We start from the raw sequence: 7,118 nt of genomic DNA, 5'->3' as shown, positions 1-7,118 counted from the left end.
TTGTTTTTCACTTTCAAGTTTTGCTTCTGTGGTTTAATTGCTGAATTGAGTGGAGAGCAACTAACAGAATTTATGCAGTGTCCAAAGTTTTGACCCTGAGCAGACACTTACTATGCAAACATTTCCCTTGAATTTTTGTATGTATAAACTTTAACCTGATTTAATTTACTCAGCTATTGCTTAAAAAGTGGTGAATAAACAAAATTTAAATAAATACATATGATTAAAAAATATTGTCCTGAAGAGCATGTGTCTGTTTCCTGAAGCACAGAAATGAGTAAGAATAGCAAATATTGGATTGATACAATTTTTGCCATTCCAAGTGTGATCAGAGGAAATCACAGCTGTCTATTTAAAAATTAAATGTGAATTTTAGGTCAAAATATGACTTTAATGAGAATACAGTAAGCAAGCTTAGGAGAAAAAAGCATAATAGTGCAGTGAATTAAATGTTGTGTGGGTAACAAGACCATATATCTCAGTTCTCCTAGGTACACGTTCACCTGACCTTTAGAAGAAGAAGCAGCAAGGAAAGTAATACAGAAATCTAGTTCTTGGCCTTGTTAGGTTAAACCCTGACAAACAGAGCAATGTTTTGTGTTGCAAGTTGTTATACTTACAGGTGGAGGTTTTTTTATACAAATTTTTCTACCGTCTTCTCTGCAGCTACGATAAACTGATGGATCCACCTTTGGCCAGTGGCAGATGCACTGGGGGGAGTTTCTGCCATCTCACAGAACACACCCCTGTAGCCCAAACTGCCCTGCCCCACTGCCCCAAAACCAAACAAAATACTTCCCATGCAAACCAATACAAGGCTTTTACCAGCTTGTTCTCTTTATTACTTTCTCTACTTTATTTTTCCTCTTTTTTACCCCTTCACTTTTCTCCCTAAAATCCTACTTTGGCATTTCCCTTTAAAGAAAGTCTGCTTATACTGCTTTTCCCATGGAAGTAAATTCTTAAAAGACAGAGAGGTTGATGGGTGTAACCAAGCAATTTTAATAAATAAATCAAACGTTTTCTTAAGTTTAAGCCAAATGTAAAGAAAACCTGTTTGTATACTGTGTGGTATTATGAGAAAGCTATAAAATTAACAGCCTGAAAATAAACTAGGAAAGCCAGCAGATATTATCTATGAAAGAGTCATTTGAAAAACTGGTAGACTGAGAACATCAGTTGTCTAATGCCTCATAAATAAATAGACACATGCATTATAGCAACTATTATTAATGGAAGAATTACTTTTTCAGAAAAAGTTAAATACTGATTGTCTACTCTAGATATTTCTTAGAATAGTGTAGGGAAATATGCAGCTACTTATGTGTTATTATGATTAACACACCAAAACATTTTCTAACTCAATAAAATGAAGGTATTGACTGACCCCTGGTGAATCTTATCAACTTCTTACACTGACCTATTGAAATCTTTACATCCCTCTTGGAACTCTGAAGGCCATTTAAGCATCACTACTCATCCTCTGTGACACAGTCATTTTAGTCCACCATGCAATTGGACCACCAGTATCCCGTCCAGAAGAGAATTTCTTCACCAAATTTAGTGGCTTGAGCCTTTAGTGCATTGAATAAAGTTTCTATTTTCATCAAAATAAGTGAGAAAACCCCACACAAGCCATATATGTGCAATCCAAGTTTGATGAAGGATTGTTGACTGTCAAATAGTCCATGAATTCTGCACCTACTGGTATAGAAGACATCCATATTTTCACTGCATTTATGCCCAGAGATCAGCGCTGGCATCTGCTGGTTTCATTGGTGAAACTTCATGAAATTTGCTAGAGAGAATTCAAATGCTATTTCTTTTACCTATGCTATACTCGTGCTGACATTGTACAAGAACCATTTGTAACCAACTCTTTAATAACACATTTTTTAAAGTAGCACCAATCAACAGACTTGAAATACACATTTCCTGAATCATTTGTATTATACATACCCCATGAAATCTCCCAGAAAAAAAGTGACTACATTTTAACATTGGACTGAAAATCTCAGATGCTGAGATGGTTTAAAATCTAGATCAAATATTTATATAATAAACTGACCAGCTTATGAAAAAAAAAATAAAAATTAACATTAATTAATTAAAATGTCTGTGTGCTTGCCCAAACTGTCAGTCTTATTTTTCTTGCTCTTTTACCATGAAATCAAGTAATCACAGGACCTCCTCACTTGAAATTACAAATTTGAATGGCAAACAGTAGTATTTCAAATCTTATTGTCATCCATACCTACACCAAATTCTATCTGCTACTGGTATTTCAGGGTAAAAGTCTTCCAAAATTGGAGACAGACTTTAGCATTTGAATACTTAAGTGTTAACTAAAGGATAACTTCAATATGGGCTTCAGAAAATCATGTGAGGTATTTGGGAAAGTTATCCTTAACCTGTGGTATTATCCACTTAGAAGAGGAAGTGATGCATATAATGCTTGTGATGTCATCTGCCATATGCATTTTGATATTTTACAATTGCTTTTTTTTAGGAGACTTTGAATTACTAAACAATCTTAATAAAAAATTCAAATACCATATTCTTTTTCTTACACTGAAACAATGGATGTTATATTGCTATCTATAAAAGTAAATATTGAGCACTGTACCTAAGTTATGTCAATTCCATGGAACTGATGATGTATTCAAACCACTGAGAAATCTGCACATCTCTCTGGAATGCAATAGAATTAATCCTTTTCCTGTCAAGGGAAAGTTTGGAACTGTATTAAAAAAACAAATTCTTGCACAAAAAGGGAACCTTTCCCAACTGACTTTCCATTAATTTCTGCATTTATTAGAGATTTCATGTATCTCTTTTAGAAACAAAAAATTTACATGTTCTCTATCCTACCCTTAAAGTGCAACAACTGGTATCAATGAAGGCTGTTGCCAGCTGTTCTGGAAAAAAGTGGCAAAATTTATTCTTACAAGCTCCTGCCATGCCTCCTGTTCCATCTTGCTCTGCACATAAAAGCTTTGACAAGAATTTGGCAGAAGTCTTTGAGGCATCAATTCATCCTGTTGAATTAAAAAAAAATATACACTGGACAACAAAGGCCAAAGGGAATCTGAATTTTCAGAAAATGGCTGAATCATCAGCACCCAAAGGAGTCTCAAAAATTAGTTTCACTTTTTCCTGCCAAATCTGTAAACACATGAAGTAGACAGCAACTCAATTCCACAGGCATGTACAGGCTACCAACTTATATTAACTGATGGTAAAATGCATTGAAAATTTACCCAAATGAAAATTATTCCAATGAAAGTCACCCCAATGAAAGTTTGGAGAAAGAAGAATTTAATGTTACTGTTAATGGTAATGATAAGGTGTAATTCTTCTGACCTCTCCATGAGCCTTAGGACAGAAGAGAACACAACTTTTTCTCCAGATCTCTTGACCTGTTGCCTCAAGGCACTGAAACCCCTCTAGTTTGTCTGCAGCCTTCTTGTCGGGTTTTTGTTTTTAACCCTGTGGGAAACCAGTAGCTGGTAATAATCAATGGGCCACACCAGCTGGGAAGTTTCTTAGTAATGTCTCTTACCCAGACCCCAGGGAGGCAACAAACTTCCCTATGGACTGGGTCTGGACAATTGCTTCTGCTATGAACAGGGACATCTTCAACTAGATAGGTTCTCAGAACCCCATCCAACCTGACCTGGAATGTTTTCTACCACATCTATTGGAAACCTGTTCTAGTGTTTTACCACCTCCATTATAATAAACCTCTTCCTTCTGTCTAATTTAAATCTATTCTTGTCCTGTTGCAACAGGCTCTGCAAAAAAGTTTTTCCCCATCCTTCATACAGGTCCCCTTTAAGTATTGAAAGGCTGCATCTTACAAATAATGATGTAGATGTTCTTATAAAGATGTTGTTATAAATAAGAACAAGAAGTAGCAGACACATGAGGAAAAAGGATATTGGATTACTCAGGTTAGGTTACAGTGAGACCTGTAATGAGAAGCTTCTGCTCAGCTAAATATACAAAGCACACTGACAGTTTTTACCACCTCAGATAATAATTGCTCCCCTTGTTTATTCATTACAGGAAATGTAATAAAAGGTTCATTCTCTTAAAAAATACCAGACAAAACAAAAGCAATAAAACCCCCACCTCTATTGCAGAATTGTGATTTACAATCATAAACTGTCTCATTTTTGTAGCCTCCATAGAATTATTTACGCTTGTATATTGTATATTGATTGTGGACTCTCCTAGCATTTTCTCCTACATCCCAGCCACTCATAACACCCAATCCCTACAGTGCCAGCCACCCCAAACAAAAGTGTAAGTATCCTTAGCATTTTTTCATGAAAGGTCCAACTTCTGCCTCTGGCTTTTATATTATTTTAGCAGAGAAAGTTGCTCTCTGGCAACTATCTTTTGCTGCAAGTTTTTCAGAAACCTTTTGAATAACTGACAAACCACAGAGCTTTCCACAGAAGGGAAGAAGCATCAAAGCTAAAGGTGAGAGAGTTCTAAAGTTACCAGTGCCTCAGCAGATCCAAGGTTTCCCATGCATCTTCAAAGCACAGCCAGAGCTGTATTACTAACCAGGCTGATTGCTGACATCAATAGTTTCCAAAACTCCTGTGTTCTTTGAGGATAAACACAAGAAGAGCTCCATGACAGAGATATAAGGATTTTCTAGAGTTGCTCTCCTTAGCAGGACTGGGGTGAAGGAAACTATAGATAATTTGAGAGCACTTTCAAAAGATACTACTTTTTTTTTTTATTTTTTTTTCCATGTCTCCTTCATCACAGCAATGGATTTTTATCTTGTTCTCCATCATCCTGACTTTGCAGAACCCTGGTACAATGACAACAGCCTTCTACAGGATATGAGTTGTTAGCTAGTCCTTGAACAAATAAAACTATTCTCTAAGAGTCCTGTGTTTGTGGGGTTAATCTATCTACATCTTTGTTCATGTAATGTTTTGTCAGTCTTCTTTTTCAGCTTTATTACCTCTTGTCATCTATGTAAAATCACTTAGCAACCTTCTTTTTTGAATTTAGCCTCTTGATTTAAGTATTTGAAATCATCTTAAAGTCATAAACATTGTTTCCATCAGTAAATATGTGAGAGTGGTGAGAGTGCTGCTATAGTAGAGCTTTCTTTTCTTTTTTTTTCCTTTTTGTGGAAAATCATCTACAAATACAAGACATTTTTTGCAGTAAGACTGTGTACATCTCTTCAGGGTAGTAAAAGTTCCAAAATGACCAAGTTTTTTGTTTGTTTTACAGAATCATCAGAAAGGGGCTTGTTTGAAACTTATAGAGCAAATGTTTTAATAATTTATAAAACAGCCTAGGGAAAAAATGAATTCTGTTTTACCAAATCTGTTTATGTTTGCCTGTATGTGTCTATGTTTACGTATGCCTGTTGTCTTTTACCTTTGGTAGCCATTTTTAAAAAAAAATTTGAATCTTTTAAGTATTGTTGATGTCTAATTAAGGCCCAAAGGGAGAATCTCTTGCTGTTATTAAGTAATATTTCCATTCTGGGATTAAAAGTTGAAATTCCTTTAAAAAAATGTTCTTTCCCCTCACAGTTACTTCTGTTCTCAATAAATAATACCTAACACCATTTACAAAAAGGAATTAATTTATCTGATGAATTTGAAAGCACGTGAAATATAAGCAATGTATATACCTAATCAGTCTTAACTCTGTGTGGACAGAAGCACAGAATTTACTGATATTAAAAGACTTACAGCATGTGCAATGATGGTGGAAAAGCCTCATGATAATATTAGAAGTAGGAGCAGAGCAAAAGTTAAATTCTTAGTAAAGAGATGAATGCAGAGAGTTGCAATATTAAGCTCCATGAAGTCTCTAAACTATTAAATAGTTGCAGTTTATTCTGTGTCCTGAGATGGCATATCACTCGTGCTGGGCCAGCCAGGAGGGCTGAAGGACAAAATAAAACAAAAATAGGTCTAAGGTGTTTGACAACTGTTCTGACAAATTTGGTCTGGAAGCCAGCACTGAGAATAGCACAGCAGTTTTCTGTACTAAAAGAACCCAAATTCTGAAGCTACAAAAGATAATTTTTTGCAAGGTAAAGCAAATACTGGCATTTCATCTACTTCTACCAGCAGAGGATGTACCCCACTTAATCAAAAGAAGTGGTGAAGCTGGAAAAGACAGCCAAAAAAGCAAAGGCAGATGACAATTTTTCATAACTGAATGACCATCCATAACATGCTGAGTATATAGGTGAGAGACATTTAATGATAAATTTAACGTCCAGAGAAGATATTGTCATAGTGTACCATGGTATAATCACAGGAATTGGAGAGTCTGAGCATATTTGCACTGAAATAAATGTTGTTTTACATATATGTGTTTGCAGTAAGATAAATTCTGCCATACTTGGAATACCTGAAATGCAGTTGTTAGGCTGAATGAGTAGTTCCATTATAATCAACAGTGTAGGTAGAGCAACAAGCTAGATTAAACTATGTTTGAAGTGTTTAAAAGTATCAAAATTCTGTCCTTAGCCAGCAAAAAAAAAAGGGCAAGTTGATATCACTTGAGAATGCATCAGCACTTCTATTGGATCAGAAAAAAAAAAAAAAGAAAAAAAAGAAAGAAAGACTCAGTATGTTTAACACCAGAAAGTTAAATGGCACCATGGCTATTACCACACTCAGGAATGACACCAGAAGATTTGCAACATCAATTAAAAATTAAGCAAATAGTTACAGTTTCAGATAAGAAACATGGGGTCTGGCAGGTGAAATTAGATAGGTACATCTCTTTTTAGGTACCTCTAAATCTTCAGCAGGAAATTATGAGTTTTCTACATTAACATCTGAGAATAAATGTGTCAGTGAAATATTGTAGAAAGAGAGTTATGAGGGACTTGGTGATACTTCCAGAGAAGATATAATTTCTGATTATATGATTATTGCTTCAACTGATGGAGCATAGCACAATAGTACCTCAAGAGCAGCAATGCTGAAATCAAGAGAGGAAAATAGTTATTACAGAGATACAGTAGAAAGAAATAGAGATAAACTTCTTGCTGGACCACGTATCACTTCAAAGTGAATAAAAATCCAAAAGGTATTATGATATACTGATGAATTCCA

This window comes from Cyanistes caeruleus, chromosome 2, assembly GCF_971803275.1.
Source record: "Cyanistes caeruleus chromosome 2, bCyaCae1.hap1.1, whole genome shotgun sequence".
Lineage (NCBI taxonomy): Eukaryota > Metazoa > Chordata > Aves > Passeriformes > Paridae > Cyanistes > Cyanistes caeruleus.
The sequence above is the reverse complement of the archived record's forward strand: the minus strand, read 5'-3'. Positions refer to the sequence as shown.